This window comes from Larus michahellis, chromosome 5 (assembly GCF_964199755.1).
Source record: "Larus michahellis chromosome 5, bLarMic1.1, whole genome shotgun sequence".
In the NCBI taxonomy this organism is placed as follows: Eukaryota; Metazoa; Chordata; class Aves; order Charadriiformes; family Laridae; genus Larus; species Larus michahellis.
This window is the reverse complement of record NC_133900.1, coordinates 38,411,217-38,433,812: the sequence shown is the minus strand read 5'-3', so window position 1 is coordinate 38,433,812 and position 22,596 is coordinate 38,411,217. Positions and strand designations below refer to the sequence as shown.

Here is a 22,596-nt window from a genome sequence, read left to right as displayed (position 1 = left end):
TACAGAACTGCAGTCAAATTGTTTTCCCTTAGCATGAAAATACATCTTGTCATTCCAGAAGTAAACTGATCCAGAAAAAAACCTGCAGATACCTGACCATCCTTTTCTGGGCAGAAGAAAGTTCTCTTCTCTGCATATCATTGACCTAGGACATAGCTGCATACAATCCGGAAATATTGCTAGGCCTTATTAATATCGCACATTGCTAAAATGCCAAAAAGATGTTTGACAAACAAGTATATCCTGTCCTTTCCCAACATACTGCTGGTGTTGAGACTGTCTCCTCAGCACCTTGATGATCATTTTAGCAGCAGCCAATGTTAGCACACAGGTACAAAAATAACTTTTTATTCAGCTGATTCAGATAAGGAGGAAGGGTTTGTAGAAAAGCCTGGAGGGCTTCCTAGCAGCCAAAACAGTTGCCTGGCTGTATTATTTGGCAGTGGGAGTGTTGGGGGAGGGGGTTGTAAATCAGGGTCAGCACTTCCTGGTATCCCCAACATCGCCAGGCGCATTCTGTCCTTTGAACACTCCACAGGTGCACTCACATGCTGTGCAAATGGTGCAGTCACTCTGCACAGCTCCGCTTATCCTATACACTCTATCAAGCAGGTACTCACAGTCTTCAGCGTTCTCTTAAGAAGTCTCTGACATTCCTGTTCTAAGGCTAGATGGGATTTGTAGGTTGCCTGTACTAGGCGAAAACCGCTGCTGCTTCTAAGGGACAAAGTGGATGCCGGATGTGAAAACCAGAAATACACAATGCTCACAAGACGATCCCACCAGATACAACACAGGTGCACTCACTGTGAATATGTCTGAAATACTTCTGACTGATCAATCATGGTCACTGCCACCTGTGAGGAAGTTTTTTCCTGTCTCAGCACTCTAAGAAATGGCAGGATTGCTGCTGCCACCCCAGAGATACAGGCTGCTGCTGCTGCTAAGGGAAGCAGGTGCTGAAACTTCCTTTCCCAGCAACAGCCCTTTCCTCATCGTTCTCCTCATGCCTTCCCAGTGCCATCCCCCAACACTCCCTTGTTAGACTGAACAATAAAGGGAGGGAGCATGCCAGCCCCTCAGTTGCATTTCCAGGGAAAATAAAGCAGTCAATGGGGCAAAAGCATCCCACGGGCTCTCTCAGTTGAACCACATTGGCCTACTCATCTTGTTAGGGAAGGAGATGATACAGCTATTCCCCTCAACACCCGCTTTTATCCAGGTGTGGTGAAGAAAACTGGTCATCAGAAACATGGATCCCTGCTGAGTGAGGGAAATTAATTCACACATGCTTCTACCTGTTTCATCTTCTTCTGTATGTCCTCAGAAAAATCAAAGGACAATGACTTCTACAGGCTCCAGCTGGGTATTAGGATATTCTCAAGCCACTGCTGCAGCTTCTGAAAACAGCAGCTTCTCACTATTTCCCATGACTGCCCCAGGCAGTTCTCTGCTGCACTCTGGAATCCTCACTCCTGGCCAGCAGCAACTCCTGCTGAATGCAGACCACCAACTACAGAAACGTGGCTGCCCAATTCAGGAAGTCCTTCCAAAATATTAGTATTTAGCAACAGACGATTCAGAGTTAGTTAACTATCACAGCAGAAGATATTTTTGTTCAGTCAGACACTAGCTGATTGCAGCTAACCACGTAATCCTTCAGTATCTGTCCTTAAAAACTGATCGCTTTAAACAAGGTAGCCATTGCTATCTGAAAATTTACTATTTTAGCATGGTACTTCTTTCATGTTTTTTCTAGTTACAGAAAGATTTTTATAGAATTTCTTGGGGGATGTGAGGGGGGGGGAGTACTGACCATGCACCTGTTCCCCGAAGGTTTATAAATGTTCTCCATCCTTCCTATAATCTCCACATTCAAGATGCAGGATTAGATAGTGTTTGGGTAGAAGTCTCCTTAGCACTTAGCCCTAAAGGTGGTCTTTTTAATAACTGTAAAATCTGCAGAGGGAATAGATGAACTAAAAGGTTTAATGGCTGACTTGCATTTTACTGTGTTCCACAGGGACCAGGTTGTTTTACATCCTATACCTACTCTTTTGCTGAAGGTGGTTTAGAATTTCCATTTCAATCAATGAATAGCTTTCATCAGTGCTCTTCCCAAAACCACATCCATTATATGGGGACACTAGATTATATAAACTTGATTTCAAGATGTTAAATTACTGTCTAGGAAAGGCAAGCCTCTATGAAGTTACACAGATTATTCTGTAGCATCAGTAACAGACTACTATGTAATCCTCGGTATCGTCTCCAAAATTTTTTTTCAAATAAACCACATTTTGTAGAGAGGTTGGGACTGGAGGTTTAGGGCAGCTTTGTGCAACATTTTCGTTAGGGAAATTAACACCTTGGTGCTTTCTTTGTGCAGCTTTGGATTTGAAATCTCTCTAGAGGGGCAGTTTGGAAGGATAGTCATTGTTTAATTAGTACTCTCCTCAATTAGCATCTGGAGTTAAAGATCCACAAGTAGGTATATATCCAAAAAATTCCCAGAAGAATTACCTACCAGTAACTGAATATGCAGAAGTTCAGAAAATCGCTCATCCTCCCTCACTTCAGCTTCTTCAGAGATTTTCTTCCTTTAAATTAGCAAAAACAAATGCAAAGTAAGCAGGACTGCATGCTCTTCTTCTACTTCCATGTTCAAAGAGTACAACACAGAGGCAGCTAGAAAATCACTTTCTTTTCCAGTTCCTAAACTCAACACATGCATACCTAAGAACATATGCAGGTAAGGTACACTCTGAAAACATTAACATCATTAACCACAACAGGCCAATATGGTCCTATTTAGACATGCATACGGCTGGGCTGAATATCAAAACTGTTAAGGACCAACAGCTGCTCAGAACCCTAGAAAAATCAGGATATTGCATACAGATTTGGAAGCTAAAGCTTAGGTATTAATTCAGCTATGTGGAGACTTCCACAGCTTCTAAGGAAACCACCCTCCCTAGCAGACTATGATGCATGTCTTGTTTAGTCAGCCCACAACTACTACTTGATGAAACAGCATACAGACAACAACAGGCAGAACCAAGTACTTAGTAGAGAGACTTGGGTAGAAAAAAGAAATTCTGCCTGCCACTCACCAATTACTAGCTGTTTTGAACCATTACTTCAAGGACTTTAAAAGACTCCATTAGCTTGATTCTTTAGAGACTTTAGGCAAAACTAAGCCAAACCACTGCTCTAAAAATTACAGGTCACTTATTCTTATTTGCTATTGCTTTACAACTAATTCCTTCTCTCCTAGTAACTGCAGTGTAAAGGCTTGCTTATGGAGGGCTGTCTCTACCCACGGGAAAAGCAAGCTGTTCCATAGGGTACCATTCTGTTGGGAGGAGCAATATAGCTCCAACTCCTACTTCGCCTCACCTCTGCAAGGACAGCTATGCTGGCAACTGCTCCTGCACTACTGAGCAAGGAAGGGGCTGGAGTATGTAAGGCAGCAGTTACCTGGAGAGGGAAGGAAGGGTGGCTCACATCAGTGCTTCTCTGCCTACAGCAGCAATGGCTTTCCCATCCTGGCCTTCATCCTCAGAGCAGAGAATCACAACTTTGCCTTCACTTCTGAGATACCTTAAGCCAGCTTTGTGTATGAATACCTGAAAGCAAGACAGTTCAAGGTAAGCATACTAAGATCATTAATTTTTATATGCTGTTACTGTATATGAGTATGCAAACAGACCAACAATTTCTAGTTAAAAATCATCTACGGCAGAGACAAACTCATTGTTATGCTGAGATAAGCCATGATGAGGAATCTTTCTCTTTAATTCTTAACAGGTCTGAAGAACAAAGTCATCCAACATCGAGGGAAACATCACTTCCAACATTCTTAGCAAAATGAGTGTATGTCAGTTGTAAGTAATTTTATTTTCTGGGCAAAGAATTCCATTTGTATCATGCCAAAGACAACAGAAGGCCACAGGTATTCCTTAAGAAGGCTGGTTCTTTGCCTTCTGAAATGAGAGTCAATAAGAAACTAGTCAGAAAACCAAGGAGAGTTGACTGAGCGGGGATAGACACTGCAAGCTATGTTTGCACTAGCTGTCATGTATCTTCCCCCTGTTTGGATGTAAACTCTGTATTCCAGCTCCCAGACCACTTGCTGCCTAAGGAAATAATGTTAAATCACGAGTGAGCACAGGAAGGCTGGGGAGGGGAGAAGGGGAATACCAGTTGCACAGCTTTTACGCTGTTCCTTGTCAGACCACTCTCAGGGCAGAGTATCTGTTCTCTCTTGCTTTACTGGGAGTTAGCTGTGGATAAGAGGGAAATAATGATAAGAGAATAAATAATATAAAACTCTGGAGCAGCAGCTGGTAGGGGAACCCAATCTACTCTTGTATTCAGCAAACAGGAAGATTTTTCCCCTCCCACTCACACAAGCTCCCCCTCCCCAAACAACTCTCCACAGCAGCTATCTAATTAGCAATGCTGGCACTGGTGTGGGAGGATGAGCCTGCCTCTGAGTTCAGCTCTGCCCCATGGCAGGGGCATGCTTTATTACTAATGCACCAGTTTGCTGCTGATCGTGGAATAGAAATAAAGATTTAATCAGGGTACATATGTATGTTTTTGTTAATCTAATTTTCCCTGCAACTAGGGTAGAGTAGGAAAAAACAAAGATGGTTTCATAGAAAAAAGAGCTTTTCATTACAGCTATCATGTTTAGCAGAAGCAAAAACACCTATGAAAGCCCACTCTTGCAGGTCTACACAATGCCTCACACCTAAATACCAAAAATAATGAACAGGAGAGAGATTCAGTAAAACTGCTAACATGTAATACTTTAACGCAACTAGGAAACAGTAATGATTGCATATTTATTCACACAGAATAAAAATATTAGCTCGCCAAAAACATACATAATATTTTAGCAATCACAATCAAGCAGGATCAGAGCCCCAAAGATTCTGCACTCTAACAGAAACATATATTTAAAAATATACCATTAAACCAAATATTTAACATGGATACGAGAGATGTCACCAAGCAAGCTTAATGCTGTTTTTCTTTCATTCTCAAATTTCTACTTGCTGAGAAGAAAACTGGTACCCCAGGCCACAATTTCAGTTCTTTCCTTCTATTTCCATCGACACCCAGCCATTTCGGCTCCTGTTCCTTTTTTTCCTATTGCAACCATCTTGCTTCCTCCTGCCCTCCCACCCACTTGGCCCTGTTCAATCTCAGCTCTGCTTGCCCTCACCCCACCTGCTATCTCTTCTCCCACACACCAGCCCCCTCTCCTCTACTCCTCCCAAGACCCTCTCCTACCTTCTCTTCCACCTACACCCCCCTCCCCTTTCCAGCTCCTGCCCCTCCCTCCTTGCTCTCCCCAATTCCCAAGGCCCCTCCTCCCAACCTCCCCAACCTCCCCCACACCGCAATGCAGACATGCCAGCCTTCCTTCAGGCTGCAACGGCAAGAGCACTGAGAAGACAAGGGGAAAATCAGTCCTGGCACTGCACACTGCTGAAACGGGAAAAGATTAAACACAGAGCACAACTAACTCAGACCCCAAAGCCCTAGGATAAAGCATATTCAGTTGAGTGGGCATCAAAAATACCCGAAAGGACAGGCCATGCTGTGTGGAGACAGAATCTTCAGAGCGCTAGAGCAATATACACAAGTGTATTTCGACTTACAGCTCCTACCTAAATGTCTACTTTCACACCCCCCAAATCTACAGTTTATCAGAAGACTGAACACCTTTGTGAATCTTGAACTCAGCCATTAGGTTCTGACAAGTCTGCCTGCTGTGCAAGCTAGTTTAGATTTTCAGAGGCTCACAAATTGACCAAAAATGGAGAACTTAACATAGCGAAATGTAGACTTGGATGGATGCCCTGATAAATTTCAAGTCTCTGCTTGAAAACAGACTACAGCTTCAAAAGCAAAACAGGTATGCATTTATTTCAAGATAGGCAAAACATCTTTACTCCTTAAACTCATTCTCAGAAATGGACAAACTTGAAACCCTCCCACAAAACAGCCTGAGGCAGGTGCTTGGCTTGAAGAAGTTCACCCCAAATGCCTGGAATTTGAAAAGTTGTATACAATTTAAAATGAGGTCTTTATAACAGAAAGCACCAGATTATGCCCCATCCCTAGAAGTGTTCAAGGCCAGGTTGGATGGGGCTTTGAGCAACCTGGTCTCAGGGTGGGGGGTTGGAACGAGATGATCTTTAAGGCTGCTTCCAACCTAAAGCCTACCAGTATCGTAAGGGGTCCTACAAGAAAGCTGGTGAGGGACTTTTTAGGATGTTGGGTAATGGTAGGACTAGAGGGAATGGATTAAAACTAGAGATGGGACGATTCAGACTGGACGTTAGGAAGAAGTTCTTCACCATGAGGGTGGTGAGACACTGGAACAGGTTGCTCAGAGAGGTGGTGGAAGCCCCATCCCTGGAAGTTTTTAAGGCCAGGCTGGATGGGGCTCTGAGCAACCTGGTCTAGTGGGAGGTGTCCCTGCCCATGGCAGGGGGCTGGAACTAGATGATCTTTAAGGCCCCTTCCAACCCTAACAATTCTATGATTCTATGAAACCATTCTATGATTCTATGATTAAACTATCTTCATTCATAATTAGCACATACACACTCATCTTTTTAATTTCTTTCTCTGCATTCTTGCCATTGCAGCTGCTGTAAACATCACCCTTGAAAATTTAGCCATTGTTTTATGTCAGCACTATTTTGTTGTGCCGGGAGAGCACAGACAGCCTACTAGGTCTTTAAACAGATTTGATGATGAGCTTTGCAAGGCACAGGCTGTGATTCATATCAAAGATTCTCTGTATTTCTCCTCCCATGTTTCTTCAAAATATTTGAAAAGGGTTACTCAGAAGTCTGTTTCACCAAGATGAAACTAATGAAGATGTTTGTATGTGTGCAAATGTTGCAAGCCACTTGAAACAGAAAGGAATTAAACAACGGTATGTTTCCTTCTTGTTTGATGTTCCTGTGACCACTCATTTTGAGGATTCTTAGCTCCCTGCTGACGTTCATATGATCTGATGGTGCTCAAAACAGTGCACAATTGGCTTCTGCATTTCAAAACCGAACCTGATTATTTTGCCTGTCTCCTCTTCTGAGGGACAAATTTCAGAGAAAACATGTGAAAACAATTTAAGAAATTACCTGTGTATTTCACATACTAACCTTTATCATCCAGGGCTCCATAGAGCAAGAATTCCACATCAAGAATTATTGGAATTGTGAGTTTTTTTGACCGACATTTGACAAGGCTTCTTTGATGGAAAAGGCATGTTACACTAACCCAAAATTTCCACCAATGTTTATTTTAATGTAAAAAAAGTATTAAATCTCTCTTAGATTTCTTTGCAAACAAGCAAAAAAAAAAAAATTGGCAGGCCTGCTGCTGCTCCCAACCAGCCATCCAGGACTACTATTATTATCATTATTATTATTAACAGTTATTCCTCCGATAATCAGTCAAACTTGCTGTGCAAGGCAAAGCTGCACTGCCACGCAGCTTTTTCCTGATGGGCTCTGCCAGACATTCTCAAGAACAACATCGGATTTTTAAAGCTGTTACAACCTGGTCTATATTCTTCCCCTTCAACAACGTCAGCATAAATCTCAAAAATCATGATTCAACCTCTGAAACAAATTGATGGCTTTACCAGAACAGAAAAGATACTTAAAAATGGGTCCTATAGATCAATACATCCACTAGAATGGGTCACCTGAACCTATTCATAACTCTCTGTTGTGAGGGATGTCACAAGCTTAAGTAGCCTAAGACTGAACAAAAATGACCAAGAGTCACATCATTGTCTTTCTGAGGTAGTCTCTGTTTCAACAATATAGGATATTTCAGCAACCTCTACAGTTCTGTCAAGGTTATGAAGATTCTGTGAAAGTAGTGCAAATAGAAAAATAAATGAATAAAACATTTCCAGTAACATGGAATTCTATTTATTCAAACTTTCCTTAGTCAAACTTTTTAAAAATAGGTTATAAAGTCTGCTAATTATAGAGTTCTGAACCTCATTCAGTCAATCACAGCACCGGATCCACTCAGAATAAACACTACCACTACTGATAAATGTACAGTATTCTTCTTAATACCATTTAGCTCCTTGTATGAGCAAGGGCATAATTAAGGTGCTTGATGCTGATCTATGCAGAATACTCATGTTTAAAGGAGCCACTCTCAATATTTCACATTGCTGGATGAAGCGTAACGAACGCTAATGAAGAGCTTTGTCATGGTCTTCTAAAGAAGAGTCTAATAGCCTGGGAATCCTGACACTGAACACATTAGTTCATTCAAATCTCGTTTCCCAGTCCTTCACCTGCAACTACCCATCTTTGATTCTAGTAAAAAAATTAATCTATTTTTTCCTCTATCAAATATATCACTCTATTCTCAGGAGTCTGTTGCATGAATCCAGTCTCTCCCTACATTCACAAGTACCTCAGAAGAGCCAAAGCAAAACAGACAACATGCAGTAACATACTTTTACAATGCTTCAAGGACACAGGACATTAAAATTACATATTCTCATTTGTTCAGCACAATAACTTCACATCCAACTATTAGTGTTTTCACATTCTGTAATATAGTTATATGTGCTTCTGTGATGCACACAATCCTCTTCTCTTTAGGAAGCTCCAGGAAACACACTTGTTGATTCACAGCAAAGCAGAACATTATTAAATAAAACTAGTATCTGTAAGTGTGTGAATGTGCAACAGAAAGCAAGTAAAGTGGATCCCATGAGCATCTTACTTATTTTTGCATCTGTATTTTTGCTGAGATTATTCAAAAAGCATCCCAGTAACAAGAGATCTCACAACACAGCTATTACACTTGCGCAGGGATGCCATTTGAATTAGGTAATAAAACCTACTGAGTAGTAAGATTTTAATTCTCAGTATTTGGTATTGCACAAAGACTTTAAAATAGCTTTTTATGATATTTGAATGAGATGAACAGAATAACCCCAATAAATATACAAAAGGGGTTTCTCTTAGTAGCTCTGTCCTACTTTTAAAGCTTTTACTCTAATAGCGATGCTATTCTCTGCCTCCCCTGTAGCAGATTGCACAGTTTTCTCCTGTCTTTGTAGCATGGCTAATAAATTCTGGGTTAGAGCAGCTTAGACCTCAGGCTACTAGTATGTTGAAATCAATTATGCAAAGCCCATTCATTTTGATACAATGTACTAAACTGCTGCTGTCACCGCAGTAGAATGGCTGCTCAGATTGGTTTCTTGGATTTCGCCCCCCCGCCTGCCCACCCCCTCCATCCCCCCCCCCCCTTCTTTTTTATCATTACAATGTCTTCATCCATTGCCAAAGTTGGCGTTCTTTGTCAAACATACTGCCTCCTACCTAGGATGCAATGCCCACTTCAAGATTAATCAAAACCAACTTGAAATTCCAGTAGCAATGAAAGCTGAAAATGTGAAATCTACGTATAGCATGAGTTTTACATGCAATGAGATTAAGAACTTAATTCGTTCAGTATATCAAATCACTGATTTGGTTACAAATGACTATTCCAAGATTAAAGAAAGAAAATTCTCTAAAAGCCTAAAAGCTGCACGAATTAAGAAGCCCTTCTCTAATCTTTGTTTTTAAATGGATAGACAATGTGTGTATTAACAAGATACTGTGATACAATTATTTGCTCACAAATTTAGGATGTAGGTGGATACCTTACAGTTCTTAAAAGTGGAAGTGGCAGATTTCTTGTCAAATTTACTTTATTTTTATAACATATTGATCCATTTCAATGGCAGTCATCATTCCTACATGAAATTATTATTTATCATAATAGAACGAGGAACAATAGTAAAAGAAAAAAAGATCTTTAACACACATTCAAGAGACGCTGTGACTATATATGTGAAGTTTCTTAAGACACCTGAACCAATCCATTAATTCAAAGGCACTGAAATGGGTGGACTTGTCAAAGAGTTTTCAACTTGCAACACTGGTAGGAAAGCTTTTTGTTTTTTAGAAAAAGCAAACATTTCTCTGTCGGTTTAGTATGTCGAGTCAGCTCAACAAAGGGTCAGACAGGAACCAGAAAGGAGGAGGGAGCAGGACTACCCCTTTTGGCAGTAGCAAGCTATTTCATTGGCACAGCCAACTCGTGCAACCTCATATCCTACCTTACTAAAGGATGTGAAAAACAACAAGAAAATGTGCTAATGCCACTGAAAATTATGAACTTACCACATACAATTCAACATTACATCTTGCTCAGAAAACAACAGCCCTTAAAATTGTATTTGAGACCATAAACGAAGTAAAAAGTTACTAGCAAAAGAATCACAAGTGGCTCACATGTTGCCAGGGAGATAAATTCAGAAAGAAACAGGAAACAATGCTTCAGTCTATAAATGTGAGGTACTAATGCGGCAGGAGGAGCATAACTTTCAACTTGCAGATCCCGAGCTAATACAAAAGACCCCAAACAAAGGACACATAAGAACCCCTCAGGAGGGCTGCTGAAAACAAAGTATCAGTACTTCACTACAAAACTTAGAGTGTATTTCCAGGTACATTATCTCTGACAGCGAAGCCAATTTAGAAAGAATCTGACTTAGCTCAACCTTTCTTCATCTGCCTTCCTTCACTTTATGCACAGCCCGTTGTTTCTTGAAAGATGCCAACGCGACTGCTTGAGTTATAACTGTAATGCATGTCATAGAAATGCCCCAGATTAAAAGAGACAAAAGCCTCTTCTAATTAGAGTTAATAATTGTGATATAAATACTTTCCAATAGTAAGAATGATACAGCACTTGAATACAGAACAGGGAAATGCTTGAACTCAGTCATGCCTCATCTGTAAAGTTACAGAGCAATTTCTCCCTAAATAAACAGGCCTGAGTCTCAAAGATTGCACCTCCTGGACAGACGACCACACAGCCTAATTATTCTGAGCCTAACCTACCCCTTCACAAGAGTATTTGGGAGCTAATGAACAGAAAACATGCAAACTATCTGTAAAAGAAACACCTGGTGACCAGTCACACCTTTAGCTTGCATGCTATCAATTACACCATCCTCAAACTTATGCAAAGTTTGGGAAATAAAGAAGGTGCAACAGGCCACGGGAGGGCTATGTCCACCATAAACATCGTGGGAATGTAAACAGAGGGCAGCGTAAATGCTGTGGGTGTTGGCAGAATGCTCATTTTCTGCTCTGCTGCTGCGGGACTAGCTTACCGGCACTTGCAAAACTTGTTCCTTCCCCATCTCCCAGCCTCCCCCAAACCCTTTCAATTCAATCTCAAACTGCAATGATCATTAAAAACAATGAGTATGTCTGGCGCAAGTATACGTGCCTTGACTATCAACGATTCATTAAGTACCTGGCACTGGATCCATAATATGGGATTCTGACATGGAAAGAAAAGCTTTAGAGCTCATTGAAAAGTACAAGCTTTACATATAAAAGAGTTAAAAGGTACATCTTTGTCTAACAAATAAGAGGAGGCTAAGTCCTTTGTGACGATGTTGATAGTTTCAACCTCTGTATAAGCTAATTTTCCTATTTAGATACCACCTTTTCCAAATCACAGATAAATTAAGTCAACTTTAGCTAATGTGGTAATGATTTGTAGTGAGTGGCAGAAATTCCCCTGTAATTATGCATGAATTGATGTGTGATTTCCTAATGAGCTTAAGTGAAGAAATCATCATTTTGTGATAAATGCTTTATTTCTTAAAATGCTTGTAACACATTTCTAATAAATTTAATCAAGCGACTCGCACTCATGTAACATTTACAATTATTAAGTGTGCAGTCTTTTAGACGGCCTTATAGCTTTGGCTGATTGCTGTGTGTTAAAGTTTAGCATTTCATAAACATGGTTATAACAACCATTATGTTATTTGTCCTCAGAACCATGAATTATTTCAGCCTGAAGTTCATTTACATTCTGTACAAGTTTTGTGCCTCAAAGGCAAAATTCTTTTGCCATTTACACGTGGATGTACCCATTAGAAAATGAAATCAAGTGCTTCTACCTTTCAGGACACACCTCGTCCTTCAACATGTCATGTGAGCAACAGAAAAGTCTCGCTATAGAAGCTTATTACTGAATTCCCAATTCAAAAGAACTCCCAGAGTACAACTGCTTCATCTCTGTGAAACATCCTTGATCAGTCACACCCAGTCCTCCTAACTTTCCTGGCTGAAAACCAGTACAACATTCAACTGGGTAGCAGAGCTGAATTTCTGCAGGAGCTGGGGAGGAAGAAAGCTTTCTAAAATGACCTGAGATCACATCTTATCCTATGATTTCTTTACTAAGAATTTTAGCTCAGATCTTTCCTTCCATAGCAAGCTGCTATAGGAAATGGATGACCTCAGGGAGTCACAGATCTAGAGACTTCTGTGAGTTGCCCCACCCTTGCAGACTAGAAATCCTACAATTCCACACATTTAGGTGCTGGAAATTAGCTATCCCGAGTGTACCGTGTGGGTTAGCAACTTCCTAAAAGGAGGTCTGCCTGACCAAGGGGAGCTTCCAACTCAAGATGGTGAAGCTTGCCAGTTTTAAATGCTGAATCAATGTTAAATGGTACCGGTAGTAAATCTCAAATGCCACGATTCCTTACACAGTCCTGCCCTTAGAGCTAGCAAAAAATCATTCAAAGAACTACACGTTAGCACCTCAAAATACAAGAAGAGATCTTACATGTATCAAGTACATACAAATGTTTATTTTGATGCTAGGGTGGACTGGAGCCATTTAAATTCGAGTTAACAAGAAGAATATAGTCTAAAGATAAAGCCATACTGCTATCTCAAGAAGAAAAAGAAAGAGGCTTGGAATAACTACTTAAGCACCTGAGTTCCCTGGAACACATCATTAATGCATAATTATCATTGAATACACTGATTTTGATTTGAACTTAGTACCTTATCAGTGAACCCAAGTTTCAATGATCTACATTCAAAAGGATTTTATTACATGTTCAACTCCCTTAGGATACCTAGAAGAATTGTAGCACAAGTATATCTTAGCAAATCTCTCTCTTTAGAGCCTCTATATTATAGCTGTTAATAAATCCATCTAGATGATAATCTTCCTTCCTATCTTCACACCTGTTACCACATGAGGTCAAAAAGGTGAGTGACAAACTGAAATCCTCTTTCCTAAGCAGGTATTCATTCCTCCCTGATCCTCACAGGCATTCTTCAAGTTTTTTTCCCCCCACTCTGGTATAAAGATGAATCACAGGAGAAGTCAGAATCAAGCTTCGGATTCCTCTGTCCTGCCAACCCATTCTTGCCAAATTCTATCCTCCCACAGACGGAATATGTTTCACAGCCTAATTCAGACCATTTACTCACCCTCCTTCAAGTATCCAAACTCCTTCTCATCTAAGTTACACTCCCTGACTGTGTATTTGCTAAAGTTTTTGTGTTACAATCAATAAAAATGCCAAAGATTAAAAAAAAGATACATTGATCACACAGGCTGGAATTTTTGGAGGAGGAAGATATTGACCTTCCATTGGATTCCAGGCAGAGTTGGGCTTCTATTTGTTTTACATGCCTCTGGATGTCTTGTGTCTAATATATCAAAGATATAGTGCGGGAAAGACAGAGAAAAAAAGTTTTGAAAAATGTAGGAGTAGTAGTTCACTTCAGAAGAAGAGTAAGTGTCAGCTGATTTAAACACCCAGGCTTCAGGAAAACCAAACATCCCCCGACTTTCTTCAGTTTAAGGGTCAGTGCGTAGTCTCCTTAATTCCACTTCTTGCTTACAACAAAATACTAGCTTTTTGGTATAAAAGTTAACTAAGCTTCAAATTATTGAACCTCAAATGTCAAAATTTGCATTATTTTCCTTCAGCTGTGTGTGCTATTCCCACTGGCTCACACATAAACGTTACTAAAAAAGTCCATCAAAAAAGCAAAAAATACATGAACTATTTTATTAAAAGCTGTTCAAAAATCTCACTTTTCTGTTGTAAAATTATTATGAATAAAGTTGTGCACATTTTTCCTTCCTCTGAAGTAGTTATTTAATTTACATAAATAAATGCTGCATTTGTAAAGGACAGGACGTTGCAATTTACTTTTTCAAGTAAGTACACTAAACATTCAGTGTTTCTCACTTAAAATACACCCATTACCCTTACACCTTCTGTAACACACGCTAAGCCAGAGGCTCCCTTTAAAAACATTGTGTTTCATTTCTCTCTTCAGAAAGGTCCTGTATTTAGAACTGTTTAAATAGAATTTTCTTCATTGGGTTTTTTATTTTATATGCATCTAGAGGTAGTATTTCTCCAATCTTGTATCCTGTATATGGGATCAGTTACAACATTAGTGACCATTCCATATTTCAGTGTAAGAGCCATTTTAAAAGGCAAAATACCATAAAATCATCAGGAGATTATAATATTAGCATTGTGTTTTCTCAGTCTAAACTCACAGCCTGTAGTAAAAAACAAACATTGTGTTCATATGATCAAGATCTCAGGTTAATTCATCAATAATATTTTATAATTTTATCTGGCCATCTACGTTTTATGAATGTTATTTGCACTTTCCACTGAGCTGTAAAAATAATGAACAATATAAATTCTATTTTTTATGTTCCCCTGAAACACGGAAGAGTCAAACCTAAGTCATAACATCACTAAAATGCACAAAGAAAAATTCACCATCAGACCATTTTTATAGAAAGACTGTGGAGCTACACACCTTTTCTTTAACTTAAATTAGTTTTGTAAAATTAAAGCAAAATATGTTTTTCTTCCTTTCTATAAATATACTGTATTTCAAACTGATACACATCTGTCAGGCAGTAAGAGAAAGTTGCATATATTTTTATTGTTTACCTAATAACACAGGCTAACTAATTTTGGAATAGTACAACTCATGATGGCCAGCAGACAGTAGCAATAATACACATTTCACTCGAGTAACAATCCTTGCAAATTTTGCCAAAATAAGGAGACCAAATCTAGTGGTACTGCAGCTAGGCAGTGTTTTCTAATTGACTGGCATGGACCATACCTGTGGTGAATACTCATATGATCAGGTATAAGCCAGAGACATCACAACCATACAGCTGCTCTTTACAGTTCCAGGTAAAGAAAGTGTTTCAGAATACACCTAAAACAAATAAATTCTCAAATACCTTTCAAAACAGGGACCTCTATCATCAACTCTATCGTCAGTAATGGCAAATTCATTTTCAACTGTAAAAGTGGACAAACAGATTTATACTAAAATACTAACGCAATTGGCATGACATAAAACCATAGATGTTTTAATATGTTAGCATTACCTGTGGCAGTGAATATTTTTATTGTAACTGATAAATTTCGCCTTATGTTGAATTACATTGGCATCAACAAAAGGCATGGAATGGAAGGGATGGACAGAAAACAGGTACACTACCCCCAAAACTGTTTCCAAGAGTAAACTGAGATTCTTTGCATGAGTTAGTGGAGACTTTGTATGAGTCATGTTCTTGAAATGTTAGTGGTATTAAATTAATAATGAATAGTAAATAGTACACTTTATCCCAAAAAAACTACGCTCCCGCTCCAGCATTTGCCAATATATGATATGTAGTTATTGGAACACACTGAAGATTAATGAGCACACTGAAATGTACCCACACCCTCTGTCTCAGTGCCACTTGGAGTCAAAATTATGGCATTAACTCACAGGCTCTGCATCCCAGGAACCAGAAAGCAGTGCCAAAGAATCCTTGTTAAGTTATAATTACAAGATTTCTGTTTTGCCAGCCACTTCAGGGGCAGATGCATGTGATCTCAAGATGCCAGCTCCTTAGTATTAGATTGAAACAGGACGAGATCATTAATTAAAACTAGTTAAATAATGAAAAAATCCAAACATTTTCTATAAACTGCTCTCATTTTCCAGTGCACCATAGCTACAGTCTGCCCTACACAAGTCTATGTGGTTTTGTACTTAAAGTATTATAGAAAAAGGGGAAATATATTTCTAAGGAAATATACTTTGGCATACAAAAAAAAATTAAAACAGAGATAGATCAGAGTAGGTGCAGGCCAGCATCAGATGAAGTGTAGCTTAGCTAGTTTTTTAAATTTAGTTCTGTTTTTGCCACACTACTTTCTTTATACGATTCTTTGAAATTTTAAATAAATTCAGAATTATAAAGGGAATAACTTGCCTGCCTCGTGCAGTAGACTGCAGTAACTTCCATTTTCTTACATACAATAAAACCCTTGAGACATTCCTATTAATAATCACTGACAAATGCAAAGAAAAAATGAAATAAAGACCTGAGTAAAGTTTTAGGAAGAAGGGGGACTTATCAGTTGTGGAATTCATCTGGGTATGACACAGGTTACTGGAGACATAAAGCCATTGAAAGTCCTTGCTTCAGGGTTCTGGAATATAAAATATTCATGGTGTATAATTTTACATAATTTGTTTAGTTACTGAAGCATAATTTAGTTCCTTGGTGAACAGATACAAAGAAAAGAATGAAGGAAGGAACAAAATACTTTACAAAAACTAAAGATTTTTACTATTCTGTTGTGTGTGGTGTATGACATCTAGATGCGTACCAACTAGTCTTTAGATATTAGAGACAAAGAGATATGTACAGATATCAATACCAAAGCATCTTTAATGTGTGCAGTGTTAGGTTCTCATGCTTTTGTTCATTTGCTGAAGATACTGTCATCCCCCCAGCCACATGCTGGACTCTCAGAAATACATCTGAATCGGGCATAGTCAAGCTCCAGATTCAGAAAGTATCTTCTGCTGTATTCGCCAGCTCTAGGCTAGTTTGTACTTGCTCAAACGCTCTGTATACAAAGAAAAAACACATCTATAAAGAATACAACAAATGTTGTGGATAGGGTATTTAAAGCCATTGGTATTTCAGCCTGATTTCCCTTCCACTGAGCTAAATGTAATCTGAAATGAACTCAGCAGTTCAGAACACAAAGCCACAAACTCTACCCTGCATTTGCAAACTCAAACCCAAATGCAGGGTTGCCCATGACAAATTCACATCCTTTTTTTCTGAAATTCGCTCTGCACCAAAGTCTCAGTGACTAGATTCAAAAGAACAACACAAAATAAGAACAAGTGCTCATTCCTTTTTAACCACTCTTGTATGTTTTCACACTTTTACTTGGTTGCATAATAAAAACAATTGCAAGATAGCACTGAAAGAAAGAGCTGAGACTTCAAGAGCTCACACTTCAAAATACAACATATGAGAGACAGGGAAGGTGAAGAGTGGCAGTAAGATAATGAATGAGAGTGCTAACTGATAAGCTACATGATAATTCTTCTTTTACTGAATTTGTGTGTTATACTTACAGTCTGTCATCTGATTTTTTAAAATTTCATTATATGAAATTTTAATAGAAGGGATCTTTAAAAGGAGTAACTTTTTTCATACACAGAGACAAAAAGATTACTGACAAAATTGCTGTGAATCCAATTTTGTCAATTGTTCTTCCAATTTTAAGAGAAATATTTAGGAAGAGAGTTTTCCCATTGTTTTTTCATATTTATTGTCACAATATTTTTACAACCATCTATAAACCATAATAGACTTTATACTTTTAAATAATGGCTACATCTCACTTCTTTCTCCTCTCACTCCAAACACGTTTCACAGGGAGTTTGGCCCAACCAAGAGCTTTTGCATTACAACCCTACCAAATATGATGTGCAAAGAAAACTATGACCAGTAACATGCATTACGTGTTAGGAAAGGAGTCTCAAAAGTTAATAAGGGAGTTAGGCTCTCCATTTCCCTCGGAAACTAGACAAAATTGAGCATTTAACTACATTTAGAACTTTTCAGATATACCATCTTAGTTCTTAAGACACTCACGTGAAGAAATATAGACAGGCAGACAGATAGATGTATTGCTCTGCTCTTTCACTTTAGCCAGTGAAGCCACAGAGAGCTGCTCATTTCCTGTCACAGTACCACAGACCCCAACACTGGGGGGTAAAAAAAAGAATGAAAATCATCATGAAACAGACTACACACACCTGCTTTTGAAAGATACTTTCTTGAATTCTGATGCATTTTTATATGGGAAATGACTTCTCTGTATTTATTTGCAATCTAAATTTCCTCATGTAAAAACCACTAATTTTAGTCCATTATGCTACCTTCAACGTAAGTAGTATGTCATCATCTGGAAGGCCTGATAAGGAGAAAAAATCACCAAGAACTGAAAGATGTTATGACCTTACTGGTATGTACAAAACTGTAAAACAGGAACTCAACTATTCAGCGCAACCCCAGATGAGTTTCTGACCTGCTATCGCCAGAGGGAACATAATCTTGTGCAAAATTACTTTCCTATCATTTTTTAATTCATATAAAATTCAAAAAGTATATAAAACAGATAGGGAGGGAAGACAGAAAAAGAGTAAACACAATAGAAATTCCTGCAAACTGAAAATTTTCTTCAAAGTCCCTAACCAGAAGATCAAACTTGACCATTTCCAAGTTAACTGCCTGTCAGTTCTGCCTTCGTATCTCAAGAAGCTCTGGGAGCAAGAATTGCCTGGGCTTGGTCAACCAACAGCAGCATATGTGTTGCCTGCATTTACCATCTGTTTGCAAAAGAACAAAGTGATAGTATATAACATAACACTTATTTAAAGCCCTTTGGAAAATCAAGTCACTACTGCTGAGCGTTTCTATACCTCAGGCCATATGAAGACAAGTTAAGTGCTGATTCTGAACTCTTACCATTTTGTTTTATTTCACTGCGATGGGTAGGCTGGGAGTTACCCAAGACAACGAACATAGCCATAACCCTTCTTCATGGTAAACATATAATTTCCCCAGTGATCCAGTAAGCAATAACAAAAAGTTATGTGTAGTACATATAGTGTTTATATTCCCCTGGGTTTAATATGGCTCACAGTAAAATTGATTTTCTGGAATCTTGCAATAAACCTCATCAAAGTAAATGAAACCCACGCTGGCTTTTTATAAAGTGATTGGATTCAGGGTGATAAATTAACCCTCACCGTCAGAGAGACTCCCAATAATGCACTTGCTCAATTAAACTCCTCCAGACTGTGTTTAGATTTTAATTTTTCTATAGGACTTATTTAACTCTCAAAGCTTCCAACTTAACGCTTGCAGAAGAGATAGCAGCTGAAAACTATACGTTTTCTTCTCAGACTAAACAGATCAACCAGATTTATATTTCCTGAGCACTTCGTTGACACTATTCTCTAACCTACATAAAAAAACCACTGATAGCTATTTATATCCTGGAGGGATATAAAGGAGGAGGGAAAAAATGACTTTCTGCTTACTAAGAGCTCCTAATCAAACACCAGGAACTGAGAGGGATTTAATAATTTTAAACTTTTGTACACATGTAAAATCAGCATTTGTACAAGATGCTAGAGCAAAATCCAATGGATATCTTGCAGTAACCTCCAGAAGTCTGGCTCACAACATGCCTTCCTGCACTATCCATTCCCAACAAATGATTCTCACCTGAAATGACCACCTAGACTTGCCAAGGTAGATTATTCCTAATTCTTTGCCTGTCTTTGGACATTCCAGTTTTTCCACTGTTCAGCTCCCATTTCAGCAGGAGGCAAGATGTATAAAAAAAAAAAATTCGAAGTGACCTTCCCTAATATTCCTCAACAGCCTTGTGACTTTCTAGAAGAAAAAAGCGTATAATGTCTATTCACAGCTACCGTGAAAAACTATTTTTGTTGCCATATTTATTCTTGGTTAAATGAAAAAATTATTCATTTAACCAGGAGTAAGACCTCTGAGATTTTTTTTCTCATTTCCCAGCCTGTCTAGGGAAAACAGACTGCAGTAAACAATCATGCCCTATTTTATTCCTACTTAAATGAATTATCATAATAATAATTACTAGCAAAAACATCTGGTTTCTGCTCAGCACAGACGGCAAATTCTTTGACACATTGCTTGCATTTCCCCTTTTTCTTAGTCTCCAGGCTGAGGGTCTCAGGCTTTTTTTAGACCAGTATACATGCCAACCTCACAGCATGCCTTTTGGTACAGATTTATGGAGAGACTGCTGATGACCATAAAACGTTTCCTCTGTTTTTTCTGCCTCCAGAAAATTATGCCTTTGTAATAATATCTTCTCTTTAGAGCATTTCCCTGCTTTTTATACAGATGACATTTGCATGTAAACAAGTTCTTGCTGTTTTTCTTCACTCCTAAACAACAGCCAGGAAAAGTAATATTCCCTTTGACATCATATTGGTCCGTTATTGTAGAATGATCCTAATGCTACTATTTAAAGTTTTGAATTAGAAAACGGAGTTATACAACAGAAGCAATTTAACTTTCAATTTAATTAATATTTCCACTGTAACAGAAGATCGTTATTTTCTGAAAAAGAGAAAGAAGAATTACAAACCATCTCATTTATTGTGTGAGACGTTGAACAGTCCTGATACTTAAGTACACTAACAGTATCATCTTTTGTATTTCCATAATGCCTTTTATCAGAGGATTTGCATTAGTGGCTACTTGAGTTGCCCTACCTCCACTGAACAACACTGGAACGGAAAGGAGAGCTCAAACTCTGCAGCAGCTGTGGTCCAAGCAGCCCAGAAGTATGAAATAGTTGGAGGCGGGAGGGGACCACATGAAGTCAAATACTGCCCACTGTCATGATCTCTGCACATTTTTCCTTGAGGTACAAGGGCATGTAGAGGCCCCTGAGAGTCTCACTGAGTTTTAAGGAGTGATACGTAGGCCTACTCAGGGCCCAAAAAAGGTTAAGAAACCACCAAAGAAAGAGCTTAACATATCACTTCAGAGCCACTAGGTTTAAAAGACAAGTCTCATAACTCTGGGGAGCCATTCGGCTTCTGTGACTACTGGTGCTCTGCAAAGCTTCTCAAAGGGAGCATGAAACTCTTGTGGGGGGATAGGCATTTACTTTCACAGCGTGGCTGCAGCCCAGTTTATTATGAACAAATCCTGCATGCAAGCACAGCCTTTTCCAAAAGACTCTGCCTGGCAGTCTCCAGTATTTCACCTTCATTTAACTGGCCACATTTCTCACCTTTCATCCTCTTCATCCCGTGGGCCTGGGGAGGTGGCCTTCCCTGAGCAGAGCAGGCAGGTAGGGTCCCCACTGCCCACCTATGGCCCCGCTGATGCAGGCAGCAATGAGGAGGGCATGTTCCTTTTGCCCCTAGTGTGTTAAAAGGCCCTCAACTCTTGCTCACAGCTGTCTCAGGGCTGCTCTGCCCTAAATACTATCTCTGTATTGGTGGACAGCATGTATCAACTGCAAAGCTGTCCTGAGCGCTCTCAGTACTACAAGGGTACGTCAGGTCACCCCAACCTCACTGCCTTGCCAGAGTGACTCCTGTGCCAGAAGTACAAAGGAGATTTGCCAGAGCTTGGCTTGCAAACAGCTTATTAATATCAAGCAATTCTGGTGTTTGAAACCCAAAGTGTTTGAAAAAGTAAATAAATATTAGTCTCACTTCATAAATGGAAACCAGAAGCACTGCGACATTCAATAACACATATGCAGCCAGGAGCAGAGTTCAGGGATCTGGACTTTGCTGTCTGACCACTCCTGCAATGGTCCTCTTTATGTCTTTTGAAGAATCTATGTTAACAAAGGCCATTGGTCTGCTGGCTTATTCTTGCTGAGCTCAGTGATGTAAATATTTGGTTTGGGCTCCTGGCGATCTGAGCTAGAAGAAAACCTGCCCTGCAGTCTGTGTGGTGTCACTCCCAGGATATGGCTTAGCTCTGTACCCACTGACATAATCAGTATCATCTGTTTTATGTCCCTGTTTGAATCACAAATGGGTTCACCTTTCTTTCATCTAAATTTCAGTTTATCTCAACTGCCCATCATATGTAGGATTTCTAAGTTAATCATTATAAGCTCAAGTTCATAAAATCACTCTTACATGAAAGAAGCAATTAAAATCAAGCATGTATTATTCACTTAATAATAAAAGTCCTATACTAACAAAAGGGTCAATATATTTAAATGCTTTCAGCAAATTACTATAAATCTTATTGCAACATTTTACATTCTTTATATCTTCTTTATAACCTCTTTGTGAACTTTCATAGTTATTTTCCTGTCACTTTTTCAAATTTTATAACATTGAAAAGTTGTCTTCAACTTGCCATTAAACATTTAACAAAAAACCAACCCAAACACCTCCAAATAAAACACAAAATATTGTCATAATTCTACCACACAAGAACATTTTTAAACCACGAAGGAAATAGGAGAGAACTCTCATGTGCTATCTCTAGCACTACATGGAATAGAATACATTTACAGCTTACAATATATGATCAAGGAAATAAGTTCTTGTGACATTGTATTTGATGAGAATCTTGATGTAGAGAATAACACAGGCTCCTGAGTACGAGTCAGCTGATAGGTATCTACACAAAGTTTTGCATTAATAGGAAGAAGAAAACAACATTTTTCTATAAAAGATTATGCTAAGCATATGAAAATTGTAATTTTTTGAGCTATGATTAATTTGGTTATATTCTGTTTTAAGAGTCTAACCTGCAGGC

The 22,596-nt window shown here is 38.9% G+C and overlaps 1 long non-coding RNA gene across 2 annotated transcripts in view; it reads right to left on the bottom strand.

Annotated features, from left to right (window-relative positions):
• The window catches only part of LOC141744215 (uncharacterized), a 101,661-nt gene that overhangs the window by 32,486 nt on the left and 46,579 nt on the right, over positions 1 to 22,596 (bottom strand). For both annotated transcript variants that reach the window (XR_012587365.1, XR_012587364.1), the window contains 2 exons: positions 3,481 to 3,629; positions 2,528 to 2,600 (listed from right to left, as the gene is read on the bottom strand). This is a non-coding gene — a long non-coding RNA (uncharacterized LOC141744215). The remainder of the gene's footprint in view (positions 1 to 2,527; positions 2,601 to 3,480; positions 3,630 to 22,596) is intronic.